Source organism: Aedes albopictus, chromosome 2 (assembly GCF_035046485.1).
Source record: "Aedes albopictus strain Foshan chromosome 2, AalbF5, whole genome shotgun sequence".
In the NCBI taxonomy this organism is placed as follows: domain Eukaryota; kingdom Metazoa; phylum Arthropoda; class Insecta; order Diptera; family Culicidae; genus Aedes; species Aedes albopictus.
In genome coordinates this window covers 388,599,832-388,620,315 of record NC_085137.1, presented here as the reverse complement: position 1 = coordinate 388,620,315, position 20,484 = coordinate 388,599,832, and the positions used below count along the sequence as shown (strand labels likewise).

Here is a 20,484-nt window from a genome sequence, read left to right as displayed (position 1 = left end):
ACCGTTTCGCCAAAATCCATTTGGCGGAATGTACCGTTTCGCGGAAAAACGTTAATGAGAGAAAAATATTTTATTGACCGAGAAACAACATCATGATAAGATTCAAAATTAATCGCCAAGTGAAAAATGAAATGTTTCATATCAATATTTCAATTTTTGTAATAGTAAACATTGAAAGAACAGCCTTTTTATGAAGGAGGTGAAATTCACTAATAATATAAATTTGGAAGTTTTAATACAAAAAATACATAACATTTATGAAAGAACAGCCTTTTATCACAAGAAGGAAAAGTTTCCTATTAAAATGTTATGTTATGTTATGTTTGAAAGAAGGAAAAACCTGAGAACCATTCTTATATCTAATTATACAAGTATAAGCTAGATATATCAAAACATAGAAGGCTGGTAAAGTTATCACTAAGGAGTGTTACTTGACTTGAGGGTTATGTCACCCGGTTTACAAATAGCAACATTTTGATATATAATGCTTTCAATCAATAAGGGTGAAAGTGTGGAGGCTAAGAAGCAGGCCGAAGGATATTAGCACAGAGAAACAGACGTCACACTCTACTCGTCTCCCATCGATTAGCTTTTTAACGGTTGATTCAAATATTCGGTAGTTGGTCAATTGACCAGTCGCGGCGCTGGCATCGTGTTTGCTCCTGTTTGACGTTTGCTCACTACCGCCATGTAATGGTGGCTTGTCCAAACACGGCACGATTAGCATTGGGCGATTACGATTTCGTGCCGATGATTTTTAATATAAATTGTTCTAAGTGTTACGTCTGTTTCTCTGTGATATTAGGCTGAATGAACATTAGGTCGAATAAATCGTTAGGCTGAATATGTTACACCAATTGGATAATAGGCCTTGAAAGATCTGTCTATTATTAGACGCAGGAAATATCTTAGAGGAATTGGTAAGTTGCTGGGACACCAAACAACACTGTAGCAGTGCAACTTATAAATAAACAACCTTTTCTTAAAAGAAGAAACAATCTTAGATGTAGATTTCTTCACCAGCAAGTGTTATTTGCAAGAATAGCCTATTTAAAGAAGAAGAATAAATCTACGGAGTGAGCAGTGAGACCGCCAATAAATAACATACACTCAGTAGCAAAAAAAAAAGCCGAGCCGAATTTTTCTCCCAAAATCCGTCATGTTCAATCTGCTGCAACTTTGGCAATTATCAATATTTTTGGCTGAAAATTTTACCACTTCATCATCAATATATTGATCATGTATGGACAAAATTTCAAATTGATATAAATTATATATTTTGAGTTACAAAAACTTATATGAAAAAATCCATTTTTGGACATATTTTTTTCAAAAATCCGTATTTCAGCGAAAAATTTAAGTAGCTTCATGAAAATTTGACTGCAGCGTCTATAAATATAGGAAATGTTGTGGTCAAAATTTGAAATGTTTTCATTCATCGGTTTGGGCCACAGAAATCGTCAAAGTTGAAGTACCAATATGGGTGCCTACAGTTTTTACTCCATATTGACCATGCTGAATCACCGGTGCAGAAAAAAAGCCGAGGTCAATTCGTGCCATTAATGTTTAGATCTAAGTTTTAACAAACAATCCATCTTGTATGACATATTTTTATAAATTTTTGTGTGGGCTGCTAGTTATCTATGACATTCTACACGTAACACATAGTGCGTTACGCGTTACACGTAATGCGTTACAAATATAAATATGTTAGTGCATATACAAGTAGTTTGTATAATTTACAAATTTTGGCAACTGTAAAAACATTATCATAAGCAAACATGTGACGTTACATGCCTTACCATATCATTCTTTGTGGCTCTAAATTATACCCCTCAACTTATTTGCTTATAATAATGTTTTTACAGTAACCAAAATTTTTACATTATACAAACTACTTGTATATTCACTAACATATGTATATTTGTAACGCATTACGTGTAACGCGTAACGCAATATGTGTTACGTGTAGAAGGTCATAGATAACTAACAGATCACACTAAAATTTATAAAAATATGTCATACAAGATGGATTGTTTGTTAAAACTTTGATCTAAACATTAATGGCACGAATTGACCTCGGCTTTTTTTCTGCACCGGTGTTTCAGCATGGTCAATATGGAGTAAAAACTGTAGGCACCCATATTGGTACTTCATCTTTGACGATTTCTGTGGCCCAAACCGTTGCAGGGTGGCCACACAAAATCGAAATTGAAATTCCCGCATTTTTCCCGACTTTTTCCCGCATTTATTTTGAATTTTCCCGACTTTTCTTTATATACATATGGAGCATGTAAAACATCCAAGAATCCAAACTTTTAAGTAGATCTGTAAAACTGAAATATTTACAGTGACATTGTGATACATGCTATGACAGTTTTACAATAGTTTAGAGACGTTGACTTCAAAATAAATTTACATGTATCATAAGCTTGAAATTTGCTTCTTATTCCGGATGCCTTGTAAAGTAAGCCTATGCTTGAAAACATGTTTCAGAATTCCCAACAGGTTATTGTGAACTCGTTAAGAAATGCTTGATGAAGTTCCAATAAAAAAATCTAGTCGGCTAACTGAAATACTCTTTGGTGAATTCTTAATAGGAGTTTTTCACGCTATCCCAGGAATTTTGAAGGTGTGAAGAACGGCATTGTTGACATAATTCTGTTATAATTCCTATAAGCCGAATTATTGGAGTGTTTTCTGGTGAAATTCTTCGAGGAATTTCCTAACAAATTTTCTTGGAAGGATTTTTATTGCAAAAATACTGAATTAACGGTGATATTTTCTCACATACTCTGCTGGTAACAAATCAGGAAATTTATTCAATAATTGAGTTAACAAATAAATATTTAAAAAAAACTCGTTATATTAACAGGTTCATATTCAAACCACCAGATTCAAAATTATCCGAAATCCATTAGATTACACATAGTTTGATATTTCGTATATATAAAGGATTTTCACAAGGATTCGCTGGCGATTTATGCCAAACTCCTGGAAATTTCCAAAGAAACTGGTTTCTGAAGGTACATTTAGATAAAAAAAAATACAGAACACAGATAAATCTCTGTTGGAGCTTCTCGAAATTACCTATGAAAAAAATCCTGTTTAGTGTGAATTAGTAATTTTCAAAAAAAAAAATGAGTTTTGTTATGAGAGCACTAGCGATGAATTTCTAAGCGGAATTTTTCTCAAATTTTGAAAATACCTGCGGATTTTTATGAAAAGTTTTCTATTCATTAGCAATTTCTAGCTGAAATTCTCAAACCCGGAAAAACAAAACTTTGACATTTCTCACGAAATTTGTAAGGCTCATTTTAGATATTTAAGGAAAACATCGAATTAATGCCAAATCCCATTGTTGAAGAACTTTCCAAGTAAGTTGAATATTGATTTTTCAGAATCAATCAAAAAGTGCACACTTCCCTAGAAACACCAGGTTTCCGGGATATCCGGAGAGGTGCCATTGTACCCAAAATCCCTAGTATCATGTTCAAATAGTCTTGTTCTGGAAAATTATGAAGGGTGATATGTCGCAAGCTAGGTTCCAAAAATGATCAAAAAGTGGTCACTTTCCTGTGGGCACCAGGTTTCCGGAACATCCGGAGACGTGGCCAGTTTACTCGAAATCCCTAGAAACAATTTCCAATACTCCTGTTTTGCCAAATCATGAAGTTTGATGTGTCGCAAGCTAGTTTTCGAAGGCGAATTAAATGTAGCCCCACTACCTGCTATGGAGGGCACTCCAGTGCCCCGGGCATAAATCCGGAACAACGAAATTTTCGTTGAGACACTGCTGAAAATCACAATTTTATTGTTTGGAAATTGGATGCAAAATGAGGCTCAGGCGCATAGGTAACACAAAAAAACATCAGATATACCTACAAGAAGGGCTTAACATTATTTCAGTATGACACGAATGCCACAATAATGGTAAAGTGTCGTTAATAAATAGTAATAATAATAATTATTTCAGTATAAGGCATATTTTACATTCAAGATTTCAGGACAATGTTTCATCAGCAAACTCTGCAGAACCTCAAGAAGCACATAAAGCACATAAAGATTTGCATTAAGAATTAAGGTTGGAAGCTCTTCTATAATGTTCACATGTCTGTCTTATGGAAATAATGCATGAAGCTTTTCATGTTTTGCATTGGTAACACCAGGAATTCCTTCAGCAGATATTGAAAGATTTCATAAAAAAAAGTCTAGTCTTCTGGTTTTGCAATTTTGCTTCCGTTGTAATATCAGTGATTGCAAGGATTCTAGGCATTCATTTATAAATTAATCCAGTAATTCTACAAATCGCTACACAGAAAACACTTTAGGAGTTTCCTCCAGTATTTCGTCATCAATTCATAATAATTCCATAAAAAACCATCAGAGACTCTTCAAAGATGACTGAATTATTAATGCTTTTAGTAATTATTCCATTTTTTTTAAATGCCAAATTGTTAGTGTGATGGATTTTGTGATTGCATGGAGCTTTTCTATGAACTGAAATTACTTGAAAACCCTTTAAAAACTCCAACAAAGCAATAATTTCAGGAAGTCATCCACTAGCGAATCAAGGTATTATTTTAAAAAGTTCCAAGGACAACATTAATTGAAACTTGTCCTAAAACTCAGCCAGATATTCCGGCAGAAAATCCTAACTACTACAGAAAAAAAAGTCTGGATAGAATCTCTAAAACTATGTCACTAATTTCTCCATTTTGATACAAATGTAACAAGCTAAAACTTTTCAAAGAAAATGTTGGAGAAGTATTTTATGGCTTTCTGATAAAATCATTCATAATTTGGCTACCAAAATTATTTTTTGCGATACTTTTTTCACGTTTTTAGATTTCAAAACTTCATTTTTAAAAATTTTGATTTAAAATATGTTTGTGCCCAAATTGAATTCGAGCATCCGGACAATAAAAATCTGTCACCCGGATAGTCTCTATCAAACAAGAAATCACTCGTTATTCAGAAACGCTCATCAGGATTTTGGAATCCCTGCGTGAGCCTTCCGAAACTGTGTAAGAATCTGGATTTAAAGTGAGTCAAGGTTCAAGAAATCTAGGTTTGAGTTTATATGCTAGAGGCGTTACACATAATTTTAAAAATTCCCGATCATAAACAAAATTCCCGACTTATTCCCGCATATTTCCCGATGAATTTCAATTCCCGACTTTTTCCCGCATTTCCCGAATTTCCCGAGTCTGTGGCCACCCTGCCGTTGGATGAAAACATTTCTAATTTTGACCACAACATTTCCTATATTTACTGACGCTGCAGTCAAATTTTCATGAAACTACTTAAATTTTTCACTGAAATACGGATTTTTGAAAAAAATATGTCCAAAAAGGGATTTTTTCATATAAATTTTTATAACTCAAAATATATAATTTATATCAATTTGAAATTTTGTCCATATATGATCAATATATTGATGATGAAGTGGTAAAATTTTCAGCCAAAAATATTGATAATTGCCAAAGTTGCAGCAGATTGAACATGCCGGATTTTGGGAGAAAAAATCGGCTCGGCTTTTTTTTTTGCTACTGAGTGTATGTAACAATGCATCTCGAAAGAACAGCTCTTGATTTGAAGAAGGATAAAAAAGTAGGGCCAGCAGCCTACAGTGTAACAGTGTAACTTGAAAGAACAGCCTATTATCGAAAAAAGGTCCAATATTCTATAAAGTTATCATCAATTTCGCATTTATTTCCATTCGACCTAATGACACTCGGCCTAGTGTCCTTTGGCCTGACGTTCAGAATTCTTAAGAACAGTCTACGAATCAAAGAAAACAAACTTTTTTTTCATAAAAGTATCAGATTTAGCATCAATTAATACAATCGTAGAGCTAAGGTGATTACGATTGCGCATGAATCGATGATGGAGCTAGTAAAGTTTAGCAGAGAAAATAATGTGTTGTTCCATAATTATGTGCGAAATACTAAATTCCGCGAAACAGTACATTCCGCGAAAAGTCATTCCGCGAAATGGTTTTCGGCGAAATGGTTCATTCCGCGAAATGTTACATCGCGAAAAAAAATTTCGCGAAATGGTTTTCGGTGAAACCGATTATGTTGGCATTGATCTGCCAATATTATATCAAAGATTATTCCTTCTTTGAATCATACGCTGTTCTTTCGAGTTATACTGATGCGGATAACAGTGGCTTGATCACTTAAGTTCATCATTCTTTTTTCGGCCAAACGACATTCGGCCGAATGGCGTTCGGCCAAACGGCATTCGGCCAAACCATGTTAACGAGTTACTGTACCAGACCTCAGTCTGACCTAAATCTCTTGAATAAGATATGAATCAGACCTGAACCACTTGAATATAATGTGAACTAGACTTGAATCACATGAATATGAAACGAACCAGACCTGAATCACTTGAATATGATAAAATAGATCTGAATCACTTAAATGTGAATAGAACCAGCCCTATTTTACATGTGATGTGAATCAGACTTATATAACTTGAATATGATGTAAACCAGACCTGATTCACTTGCATATGTAATTAATAGGTGTGAATCACATCTGAATCATTTGAATATGAAAATACTGATTTCCTGTGCAATTTAAATACTAAACACAAATGTCTTAAATAAAACGGTATTTCGAGAAGATTTTACAATTCCAAGTTTTAAAAATTCTCACTATTATTCTGGGAATGTATTCTAATGCACACTAAATCGTTTTCAAGCAATAAAACCCAGCAGTTGTCACAATAAATGTGAATTTCAGACCAAAAATACAAATTTCCCGTATTATTGAGTACTTCCAGATATTTCTGTGCAACATTTTTGCTTCATCAGTACGGGCAATTCAACATAAAAATATGTGTGTAAACCACGTTAAATTTGGAATAACTCCAGAAAAACTACGTTTATTAAGTACTTGCTCCGAGTTTTTGAGTACTTTGGTCAAATCGACATTTGAAACATGTTATTTTTTATCTAGAATTCTGAGCAAAAAGGTTCAAAAATTTTGCAAATTGGATGAAAAATGGTCGAGTTAAAGCAGTGGTCACCAAACTGCGGCCCGCGGGCCGCATGCGGCCCTCGACCAGGTTTTGTGCGGCCCGCGAACTGATTTTGAAATGTATTAGAAAGTGGCCCACTCATAGATACCATAATGAAAATCAGAAATTTCACTGTATTTTAAAACTATCATGAGAATGAATATCATGGAGAGTTTTTCTTAAAAAGTAAGAATTTTCAAAAGTTTCACAAGCTGTAGGACTACTTTTCGAATTTTGTTCCGAAAATATTCAAAACCATATTCGAAACTGTTGCTAGGAACGGTGTATTTCGCTCAAATAATGATTTTAGGCTAAATTCCATAGGTTCTCTGCTATAGATTTTGAGTGGCAGAGCTCGGCATTGATAATTTGATTGATTTAACAAAAATGAATGTAAAATAATTTTGTTTTTATCGGCGAAAAAATCCTTAAATTCGATATTCTTTATATTCGATAAACTTTACGTTCAGCACTTGTACCAAGAAACTATTAAAAAAAAACAGAATATTTGCTTTTCAATTTCTTTTAAAAGGAAGTGGGCCCAAACTTTCGAAATTTCGCTAAAAACTTCAGGGATTGGGCAAGATACTCTTGATTCCCCTAGCAATACTTTTGGGAATTCCTCTTAAATATTTATTCAAATCGGCTACAAAAACTTGCACACTTGCAATAAATCATGTCTGTTAGTTTTTCTTCATTAGCATCCTATAAAGAAAAACTTTTGAAAAATCATCATGGATTTCCAAAAAGTATTTCCAGGCAGTTTTTCGGAATTTCTTCCGAAAACCCTGAAATCCCTACAAATCATTCTGAAATTTCTCAATATCCACGAAAAGTCCCAAAAATTCTCATAGTTCTAAAGTTTTTTTTAAATAAAGGGTTGGAAATAATTTTCAGTAAATCCCTAAGCTACAGTAAGAAACTCCATTTGCTTAATATTATTAATATCAAGAAATAGAAAACTTAAATATTGCGGTGCTGATAACCCTGTTTTCAATTTCCTATGATTTTAAGGATTTTTCTTATAGTGAAATAAAATCTCCTGATTACTTTTTTGCTCTTGTTCAAAAAAATCAAACAAATTAATTTTGTGTTGAATCTTGAAAGTTGTTGAAAATAAACTCTTGAATGACTTGCGGCCCGCAGTCTCTTTTCAAAATTCAATTTTGGCCCGCAAAGACAGTTAGGCTGAGGATCACTGAGTTAAAGCATGTTCAAATTACCGTTCCAAATGTTTGGGAGGCACAGCAATGAGAGTGTTAAAAAAGATGACAAGATAGATATGCAAAGCTTAGTAAGAATTCCTAGTAAAATGCTCATAGCTGCCTAGGTATGTTATGTCGTAAAATTTAATTTCATGTGTGTTCATTGGCTTTTCCTATGATTTTGATTCAATTTCTTCTTCAAACAACACTGCCGCAGCCACACTAGAATGCCAATTTTAGGTTGCTAAATCTCTGCTATTCTGCGCAGTATGTACCGACCATTCGGGGTGAATTGTCGATGCTTTTGTTTGACTTGGCTTCGGTGCAATACTAATCGATTGGGATGATTTTTCTTGCTGATTCAGCTCTCGATGCTGACCGATAGCAGCGAGCTGATAGTCGGCTAGAATTTAGGTTTTTCGGTTTGGACGACACGTCATGTCTGAGCCCCCTATTCCGCATTTAGGCTGTGTACAGACACGAACGTGTATGCTGATGTCCGTGAATTATGAATATTTATTTCGTCACATGTCGTTTGTCGTCCTGCTCGCATCGCATCGGCTACAGTAGACACCGGACCGCGCCGTTCCGTTGTTGCGATGATGATTGGATGCTGGTTTGTGAATTTTTCGATGTGATTGGAACGGAAATTCAATTTGGCCCTATTTTTGGCTTTTCGGGCCCGGTTGTGCAGTGAATACGAATTACGTCAATCGTCGTCGATAGACAACCAGGGCCATCATCAGCCAGCGTAGTTGGCCGGATTGGGCCAAGGTCGGGGGACCTAAATTTTTGAACAGGATTTCTAAAATCGAAACGTTGACGACCGTTATGCCAGTGATGCACTGCGGGATGTGGTTTGGCTGATGATTTGGGTAGAGATGAACCACTAGGTATATGCGTTGCTTTGTGCTTGATAGATCTAGTTTTGATTTATCCATAGGGGACCAAATGGATACATGTTGTTTCGACACATAGCTTGAGCCTGCCAATTGTCAAGGACTAAAGCCTTGGATTGCAATTAGTCCTAGTGATTGACAGACGTGATATCGGAAAACCGGAGATGTATATGTGCTTTGGCAGTATTTCAAATTTGTATTCTAAGATTTGCTAATTGATATGTGTCAATTCTAACACGACACCCTAGGAAGTATTAACTTAGCCCATCACATCATCGTATCAATTGCTTTACGACATCTCACGTGGCATCCACTACCACCTGGCTCGCATCAATCAACGAGAGGAGCATCAATTTCCACAATGGGTACAACATTCCGAAAAGCTTTTAACCTGTCAACCGCATCGCTATTTTATCTCGTGGCCAAATCCAGCCATCCATCTTCCCGACACAACCGAGGCAGCAAATGGAGCGATAAATTGGAATAACATTCATTAGATTAAATTCAATCAACGGACATGTTTTCTGCAGGCTGTTGGTGCTACCCCGTACGAGCGCACATCCCTGCTGCTTCTGCAGGGTGTATTCTCGGTGCAACGCGCATCCTGTGCATTACCGGGAACAGGAAGCACTTCCTTAAAAGCACATATGGCTGCTGGGCTGTAGTTTGCAACGTGTTCGGTCGTCACGCGGGGGGATGCATTATAATTTTTGCTTACGGCGAGCTTTTCCACTTTTCCGTTAGTGTGCACTGTGGCGCTATGGACTAGTGGGCAAATCTGCGAGAAGAATCTAAAAACTTACCGGTTTTGATTTTATTATTACCAAAAGGTGGAAAATGAAGTTCTGGTTAACTAAAACCTCTTTTGATGCAGATCAAGTTCATAGTGTTACCTACATTTAACCCTCCTAAGATGTTGGGTTTTTCGCACCAGGTTCAGCGTGCCTTTCTGGCCACAAAAATGCCAAAAAAAAAATTAACGAAATGTTTATGGAACTGTCGTAGAAGGGACGTTCTTGGTTAAATTCCTTTTATGTTTTATGTTTTTCAAGAATCCTACTTAAAATTTCTAAAAATTTCTTTAGGATTAGCTGCAGGAACATCGTCAGACATTCCTTTGGGGATTCTTTGAGAATATATCAAAAAATTTCTTGAAGGTTTCAAATAAATTTAGCAACGTTTCCTGTAACAATTTCTCTTAGTACCCCTTTGAAATGCTTCCCAGTCAATGATTTTCTTTTAAAATTTCTCCAAGGATTCCTCCAAGGATTTTTTAGAGAATTTTCTCAGGAATTTTCCTTGGCACTTCTACAGCTAGAAATTTCTCAAAAGATTCATTCAAACTGGTCGTATACAGCGCAAGCGTGGTGCAGTTTCAGCTGCGTGATGGCGCGCGTCCTGAAAAGTTAATGGATTCTTTAGGAAATTCAAGGATTGCTACATGAGTTCTTACATACTTGTGTTCTTGCATGAATTTCTTAAAAATTTCTCCCGAAATATTGTCAAAATTTTTCCAAAAGATTTTCTTTGGAATTTCTCCGGATACTCTTCCAGAAACTTTTCAAGAAATTCTTCCATGAATTTTTCCAGGGATTTCTCCAGGAATTCCTTCCAACGTATCTTCAAAAGATGCAATTCCAGTAGATTTTTTTGTCACAAACATTCAGAAACTCCTTTTAGGTATTCTTTAAAATTTCAGAAATTCTTCCAGAAACATTCTGAGAATGTATTGCTTATTTTTTTCCTGAGATACTTCAGGAATGAACTCATTTAATTAGATATTTGCTCAGGCATTTAGTTGGAAACTAGAAACATGCCAATTAATTCTTCTTGAAGTTTCGTCAGGTATTTCTCAAGGCATTGCTTTGGATTTATTTGGGCCTTTCTTCGAGGATTCTTTCAGAATTATTTTTCCAAAGATTCTCTCAAGAGTTCCTGCATAAATTATTGCAGAATCTATTCTGGGGGAGTCTGGATTGTGTGACAAGCCATGCATTAGGTATGAAAAAATATGCTACGAAGGGGGAGGGGGGAGTAAAAAATTCGCCAAAAAAGGCTACGCCATTTATGGACGCTCCCTAATGAATATTTCAATAAATATTCGCAGTTGGTTCTACAGTTCTTCATGACATTATTTCTAAGTTTTTTTTTCAAAAAATCCCATTTTCTAGTTTTTTAAGTGACTATGAAACTATTCCAAAAGCTCCCTTAGAAATACAACCAGGAACTCCTACAGGGGTTCCTCCAGAAAATTTTCTAAAAAAATCGTTCTGTAATTCCTTCGGGATCCTCCATAAACCCCTCCAAAAGTTTCCTTCAGAAATTCATCCAGATGGTATTCTTTCAGAATCGAAGAATTGTCATTCCTATCGAAGATTCCAAGGTCCCCAGAACCTGTGCCGAGGTCACCTGGTGACAACAGTCGATCAAAGCCATTTGTCTTGGTTTTACTGGATTACGCGCGGCATTCTGCGAAATTTGAAGTGTCGCATGACGGGATTTATTTGGATCCGCAAAATGACCATTTCTACAGTAGATTCCATAAGAGGCACAAGGTCCTCAGAACCTGTGCCAAAGTCATCGGGTGACCAGAGTCAATCAAAATTATTTCTCTTTGTTTTACTGGATTACGCACGGCCTTCTGCGAAATTTGAGGTGTCGCATGATGGGATTCTTTTATGGCCATTTCTACCGGAGATTCCAAGGTCCCAAGAATCTGTTCCAAGGTCACCGGGTGACCAGAATCGATCAAAATAATTTTTCTTTGTTTTACTGGATTACGCGCGGCATTTTGCGAAATTTGAGGTGTCGCATGATAGGATTTATTTGGAATCGAAAAATGGCCATTTCTATCGGAGATTCCAGGGTCCCCAGAACCTGTTCCAAGGTCACCGGGTGACCAGAACAGATCAAAATATTTTTTCTTTGTTTTACTGGATTACGCGCGACATTCTGCGTAATTTGAGGTGTCGCATGATGGGATTCATTTAGAATCGAAAAATGGCCATTTCTACCGGAGATTCCAAGGTTACCAGAACCTGTTCCGAGGTCACCGGATGACCGGTTGCCCAAGTAACACAGCTTGTTATAAAACAGTTTAAAATTCACGTTTAAAACAGAACCAGCTGTATTTTTCCTGTACTATTTACTTTATTTCAGACACTTGTATAATCAAAACAGCGCAAAAAATGGCGGCTTATAAAACATCTTTCAAGTAGTATAACAAATATTGTAATACTCTTATAGTACTAATATTTTCTGTTGATTTAAATGTTGGATACTAATATAGTTATCTCTCAGTAAAATTGCAGTACAAAATGCTAGTTTTATACAAATGCAATTATTTGGTTAGAAAAAAGCTCTTTTTTATATATATAGCTTGCAGAAACCATTTATATAACTTATAATTTGCATGATTTGAAATCAGGCTTTTCGTAAGAATTACAACTTGGAAAAAACAATAATACAACTAACTTAAAAGGGGCGTGTCTAACTGTCATGATCGTTCACCATGCAAAACGTATTAAATAACAATGCAACTATGTATTCAAAATGCTTAAATTCAATCCAAATATGAACTATGCAAAGATGAATTCGATAATTGAAAATAATTCTGTCTTGATGGACAAATTATGAAAACGGTCATGCTCAGTATTGATACAACTGCTTCACCTGCAGCTTAAGATTTATGGTGAAACTTATGATTTAGCTTTTCTAAAATAAACGCGCTTCAGAGTTGAATTGAAAAATGAAATTAAAATTATCCAAATTATTCAATTTTGTTTGACATTTTGAAATTGATGCAAAGAAACAACATGGCAGACTTTTCAAGAAACTGACAGTGCCGTTAGAAAGTTTTTTGACCAACTTAAAAATCATACATAACTATATCTGAGCGTACAAGATTATGTGGATTACGATTTGAAGAAATTTGATTACATTATTCATTAAAAAGCGTTTACGTTTTTAGAATGGCATTATAATAACACAGCAAAGTAAATTTCTGTCATGTCAAATTCATTTATTCATATTTTGAGTCGGTACTGTTCTGTAAACCACATTACCAACAACTCAGCAAGGAAAACTTATGATAACAATTATAATACATCTTTAGAACAATTTTTCAACACATTCAAAAATAAGTTCTAATTATGTTCTGCGGCAATCATTCAAACAGATATATAACTAAATAACTTACGACTTTGCCAACAAAAAATCTATCAAAACGTCAAAATTTGTTGTTATTGTTTAGTCTATCTTATCCAACTGAAGCAAAATTCCGTAATAATTAACGAAAAAGCCGTAACCAACAAAATGTACACAATTTGAGTAATTGCAGGAGTGAAAAGAAGCTAGATTTGTCTTCTAAATGCTCACAAAGTTTCCTTGATATCACTTTTCTAACTATCGAAAATCACTGATTGAGTGAAAGGCGTAATCCCATTCTATTCCAAACGAACAAAAACAAGAATTACGCCTTCTACTCCTTTGTTTTGTTTGATGTTTTGTTTACGAAAGTGAAAGGCGAAACTGAAATCAACACGTAAACACGGCGATAGTAGAAGGCGAAACTGAAATCAAAACGTAAACACGGCGAAAGCAAATGGCGAAATTCTGTCAAAAATCATAAACAAGGCGAATAGTAAAAGGCGATTCTGAAAATGATATCGATTCGAGGCACATAGTATTGGGCGAAATTACCATTCGCAGGTATCAATTCAGGCGTAATTAAATAAATGCAATTTTTAGTGCAAAAAATATCAAATTCGTGCAGTGTTCTTAGAAAAACAAGAAACTATGTCAGAACTGTGTCAATCAACCTTATTTAAGTTAAATTCTGTATTACTTCTAAACAGGAATTAAAATTTGATCAGCAAAATTCGGTTGTTGTTTTCGCATTGTTATTGCTTTGTTAGTTACGCCCTATTCGCGAATTACTCCCGAATTTTACTGAGAAGAGATTTTGGCTCTCATATTGTGTATGTCAATGGAGCAAAATAGTGTCTGCTGAAAGTTATTTTATTTTCATGGCATCATGGCAGGTAAACTTCGAACAACTTATGTTTGGAGCACGTCAGGTGCGAGCTCCGAGCATTCTTGTTTTCCCTTGCATGTGCCTTGGTGAATTTTCTACCTCATTGGATCGGCCTGACAATGTTGAAATCTAGTTTAACTGAGATCTCAATGATTTCTCAACATGTGTTGCATCATAGCGAAACGTCGTTTTCTCCAAAAAAGCAGATCGTGAAGTATTGAAAACCGAATTGAAATTCGCGAAGCGGTGTTACTGCCCATATTCGCATAGTCGATGTAACCACCAACGTCTGCTCTAATGGGAAAACACGATTTTATAGATTTTTTCCGGATTTACATATGCACCGACTATTTGAATGAAATAATCTGTCAGTTTCGTGGATTACAGTTACAAAAAGTGATCCGCAATGATATTAAGGTGTTTCATGTATTTTTTCCATATTTAAAACGTGTACGTCAGTTTATGCGACCATTCAGTCGTTTTGATGAATGATTACACGGATAAGTTGACGTAACAACCAGATTGCTATGACCGTTATGTTAGCTACAGCTGCGGTACCCGTTTTCTGAACACTTGTTAGATTTTTTTTCCGGAAAGTCCGTCTTCTTCTTCTTCTATATGGCTCTACGTCCCCACTGAGACTTGGCCTGCCTCGCTACAACTTAGTGTTCTTTGAGCACTTCCACAGTTATTAATTGAAGGGCTTCCTTTGCCTGCCGTATGCATTTGTATATTGTGAGGCAAGTGCAATGATACACCATGCCCAGGGATTCGAAAAAAAAATTCCCGACCGGAACGGGAATCGAACCCGGGTCTCCGGCTGAATGTCCGTATTCGTGCGTTAAATACATTTTTTGTTGATAAGCAGCAGTCCCAACTCGAAAGAAGATGTACTAACCGTGGTTTCAGAAAAAAAAAAGCTAACACGTCACATTCTGAAAATGTGAACTATCTGATAGTGCGGTCGAGCGTAGGTACCATAAAGCGTGGGCATCGTAGTAAGATTCACAGTTGGTCGGCTTTAAATCAGACCGGACCAACTGTTTTTAGTTTAGTGATTCCTTGGCTTATCTTTACCTGTCCAAAAAATCGCCTAGTCCAATTTGACTTTACGCCGACCAGTTTTTTTTATTTCGTTTAATGTGTGCAAAATACCGGAATTAACATTAATCCCCAGGCTCTGCGATGGATCCTAACGGCTTCTTCCAATGCACCATGCAATTAGGGCAGTCTATGTTGAAAAGGTTATTTTATGCCTTATCCAAAATATGGTGTTGTACGTAATTATTTATTAAGAAATACCTTAGTAATATTTACATTTTTTTTTTGATATTTACTTGATAAACTGAAACATTAAGTGTCACCCGCGGGCCTCATTTATTTTTTCTCATATTTGACAAATTACGAAATGTTACGAAACTGATTTCATTTTAATAACGAAAATAATTTCATTTTAATAACCTTCTACACTAAGTTTTTACAATTAAATTAGTAATCATCAAAAGCTCATACATCCAACGCCTAATCAGATAGATATGGATTTAATTTATCTAAGTTTTGGAGGATGTTTACGACTGGGAAGAAATGTTGAACTGTTGTGGCTTTCTCAGTCTAACAGGATTAAAACGGCTATGCCAAACTCCTGACCGTTTCACTTTTGTTAGACCGAAAAGCCACAACAGTTCAGTAGTATTGTTTCAATGGTGATTTTGAAACAAATCGTAAAACTTATAACAGTTTTGCTGTGGAATGATTTTACTCGTGGCTAACCATGAGTTTACTATTTCATTAATCAATCAGGTGCCACAAAAACTCACGTTTCGGGTTTCAATGAGTTTGCTTCAAGCACTTAGTAAGTAGCTGAAAGGGGGTTTGAGAAGTTTACGTCGTAATTCAAGGGAAGCGATAGATATCTACCACAACCATCCATACAAAAAATATAACTGTTCATACATGAGGTGTTTGGATTCTATACTTAGGAGATTTGACAAACACCCATTTTAGAGTAATTTAAAGTAAACACGTTAACTGTGAACAATACTCGCCGCTAACCAGGATCACGGCATTTGGCGGCGTTGCATGAACTACGAATCGTTCCAAGTATGTAAATAAATCGATACAGTATGAACCCAATTTTGTCAGCCCCACAAACTTTTTGCTCTCATTTACTTACGGTCAAAGTTTCACAAATTCAATCATGTTCATCACTAAACTACTGCTTGAAAATCTATTTAGATATTTAAGGAGAACAAAAAATGTGTCCCCAGAACCGGCTGACAAAATCGGTTAACTGATGTATAATGAAGCGGATAAAACACGGCAGGCTGCGGTGGGCTGGGTACGTAGCTCGTATGCCAGAGAAATGACAAACTTATACCATATTAGCAGACAACCAGGAAGAAGCCGTTGGCTTCGTGGTAGGGCGCGCACGTGGGCTTTTTAGGTCTTTGTCAACTGCATTTTGCGGCCCTAAGGGGCTCCAAAATCTCAGGGTGGCTGGAAGCGATTGATCCAGGACTATAACCAGTGGAAACGATTACTTCAATCGGCAAAGACTCACCATTACGAATTGTAGGCTATCAAGTATCAATTTGTTAAATTATTCGCATGTTGTTATTTTATCATAAATGTTTCAGTATCTACATTGCATCCATAATAAGTATTAAACATAATTGATAATATTCACTATGAAAGTTGTTGATATTGAAAATGATTTTCAGGCATCTGAAATCAAATAATTAGATATCTCAAATATAAATTATGTTTATGTCAATAAATTATCTTAATAAATTATCTCAATAAATTATGTTCAATCACGTTTTATGGGGAGATTTTAGTTTTCTTGTACACAGACGTCAGTATTGCGACCACATGGTGGTTACGTCAAAACGTTCTTTTCAATATACTCACATGTTTTAGAACAAACACATTTTTTTAATAATTGGAGCATATGCTATACATGGTGTAGGATATGTTAAGCCAAAAAAGTGGATTTTGACCTATGTGGCGTTTACGTCACCTATGCAAATATGGGCAGTGTATTGTAGTAAACATTGCATTAATTGCTTTCGCATTTTGTTTGGTAAGATGTGTATAGTTCGAATTGTGTTGTAAAATTGTGCGATCAAAGTATTGGAGACATGATGAAGTCACAGATATTTCGGTTCGCTGTTTGTTCTCGACGAACTTAATAAATGCTTGGTTATAACACCAGATGTTCTCCGATTCGCTTATAACACAGTTATATGACATCTTTTTGAATTATTATTTCTCAAGATGTTTTCTGTGTTACTTGGGTGACCTAACCAGGTCCGAAATTATATGTAGCGAATAATCTGTAACTAACAACGACAATAACATGCTGTTTTCCAGTCGAAATTATGATCATATGGTAATATTATACATCATGCCACACTTAGATTCGCCCCGCAGAAAAGGGGGAGGGTCATAGGGGGATCCCCGCCAAATCATTGTTAAGATACGCTCTTCCCCTTGATGATACTTCAAACCGAATGCAATTTGGTGCCCTAGTTTCGGAGAACGAGCCATTCGAAGTCAGAAAGATCCGTCCCGGGCGGTTAAGGGTTAAAAACTTCCTCCAGGAGTTTTATTGTTTCTGCAAGATTTCTTTCAGAAATTTCTCCAGGGAGTTGTTCAGGGATCTTTGTGATATTGTAGAAGAAAACTTTATGAGAATTCCTTAAGAGATATCTCTAGGAGTTCTTCCAAGGATTCCCTCTGAAAGTCCTCCAGGGATCAGTCAGAAATTTATTGAGAGAAAAAAACATGAAGATTTTTTTTCAATTCTTCGAGGAAATCCTCTACAGATTTTTCCATGAGTTCCTCCAGAAGTTACTCAAGCATTTTTCTTTGTAATTATTTGCAGAGCTCTTCCATAAGTCTCTCATGATTTTTTTTTCTTGGCATAAAGGGGGATCTTGAAGAGTTTCTTTAACCTTTCAGGACGCGCGCCATCAAGCAACCGAAACTGCACCGCGCTCGCGTTGTATACGACGAGTGAGCTTTTTTGGTGGTGTTGTACTTTTTACAACAGCGCGCGTCCTGAAGGGTTAAATATTATCCTTGGTATTATCCAAGGCATTCATCCAGAAATTGCACAAGAGATAAGTTCAGAAAATGCTTCAGGAATTTTTGACCATGAATTCCTACCAAAAATATAAGAATTTCTTCTAGGAGTTTCCAAAGGCATCTCCAGGAGTGGAGAGGGATTCCTTGACAGAAGTTTAAACCTTTAAGGACGCGCACCATTCAGCAGCTAAAACTGCACCGTGCTCGCGCTGTATACGACGAGTGAGATTTTTTGGTAGTGTTGTACTTTTTACAACGGCGCGCGTCCTGAAGGGTTAAGGGAGTTCTTCAGACGAACCTCCAAGGATTTCTTAGGAACTCCTTAAAGAAATCTTTAGAAATTCATAGACAATTTCTGGAAGAATTTCTGAAAATTCTCTAGAGGAATCTCAACAAATTCTGAAGTGATTTTTGAAGACATCCACATCGCAAGAGCAATTTAAAAAAAAACTTCTGTAGAAATCACTGCAAAAAATAGAGAAACGCTGGGAAGACAACGGAATATCATACAACGCCCAGTGGCACAGCCAAAAACTTTTTCTGATAGCTCTGGCAGGAATTGAACCCGTGCCCCTCAGCACGATGGGACTACGGGGGGTGGCAAAAAGGTTTGGGATAGGTAACTTTTTTTTCTCTCACAAAAAAAGTTCAACAAGCTGTAACTTTTTATAAAGTGTATCAAAAAATCTCAAATTTTGACTGTTTGTCATCCTATTATATGTGCATAATTGGTATAAATTTCAGCTCGATTGGTTGATCTTTCACGAAGCTAGAACCATTCTGGTAAAACACTATTTTTAAGACAACTAATTTTTGGATTGTCATATCTCGGAAACCAGTGAACCGATTTGAATGAAATTTCTAACGTATATCAACAATATATTGGTTCTTGATACGACGTCATCAAATGTATTATTTTCTGTCGATGAACGACGGTTTGACATTGTCACCCATACAGAGGAAAATATGTCAAATTTACAATAGAGGAATTCCACGGAGTCATGTCAGTCGATCCTGAGCGACCATTTCAAAAATATCTGAAACTTTGCACAGTTTTTCAATTTCATCTAAATCGCCATTTTTCGATATTAAACCTTCATATTCACTCACGACTAACTTTTCAAAAGGGTGTATGCGAAAATAGTTCAAAAATATTCTAAAAGCTGTACAGCAAAAACGGATTGTTCGATTGTTATGAATTTTTCAGCAAAGTTAGATAACTAAATGATGATTCCTTAGAAAATATACACTGTAAAAAATTTATTTTTTTACTTTAAAAAAATATGATCTTTGTCACAAAAACTCAAATATCTCAAAACCCTATCTTTTTACCAACGTCAATTTTTTAGGGGAAATGGCCCATTATATCAGCTATCTACCATAAAATTTTGGTGATGGTAAACTGATAAACAAAAAAGTTATGACATTTCAAACATTTCACAATTTTTACATTTAGTAACAAAAAAAAAATTTTTTCTGTGTAAATTATTTCGAGAATTATATTTTGATGTTGATTTTATTGTAAAGGCTACCGCCTGAATTAAACAAATTGTTTTCATGATATTTTTGTTTGATTATTCATAATTGCTGTAGTATCTATTTGAAACTTAGACGCGATCCAGTGTTGTGATCAAAAACATTGAGAGTGTCATACTTTTTATTGTACGTGACTGGTGAAAAAATCCCTTGATAGTGTTGAAAAGCTGTTGATTATAAGAAAAATGGAATTAAACTTATTTTTAAGAGAAAAGCTGTATAATAAAAGTTTTATATACGCGTATACGTCTAGTTTATCTAAAAAAAAAATTACCTCTTAAAGAACAGACTTTATGATCGAAAGAATGTGAGTAACTTCAACAACAACAAATGCATGAGAGGTACATACCATAGACAAACAGACGAAACGCCTAGAATAATTTTCGTGAAAATCCATCGCCCAGTTCACACTAACACCACCTGGTGGAAATGTTTCACGAAACACTGCGTTGTGCAATATCGTCATCAGAAGGCGCTGGTGTGAAACGTCAAACGCACGATGGGCGCTCTTCTGGTTATGAAAGCCACAACCAAGATTCAAAATGATCGTTAAAGGCGTGGTCAATGAAAATTTCGTCAGTGTTACGTTTGTGTGTCTGTATACATACCATGACAATGCTCACGAAATAGCAAAGAAATACTTCGCTATGGATATTAAATTAATTATTAGTAATTTTTTTCTTCAGTC

General features: G+C 35.7%; 1 protein-coding gene across 6 annotated transcripts in view; it reads left to right on the top strand.

The window, feature by feature from the left end:
- The window catches only part of LOC109400676 (dachshund homolog 1), a 424,184-nt gene that overhangs the window by 294,534 nt on the left and 109,166 nt on the right, over nucleotides 1-20,484 (top strand). The window lies entirely within an intron of this gene.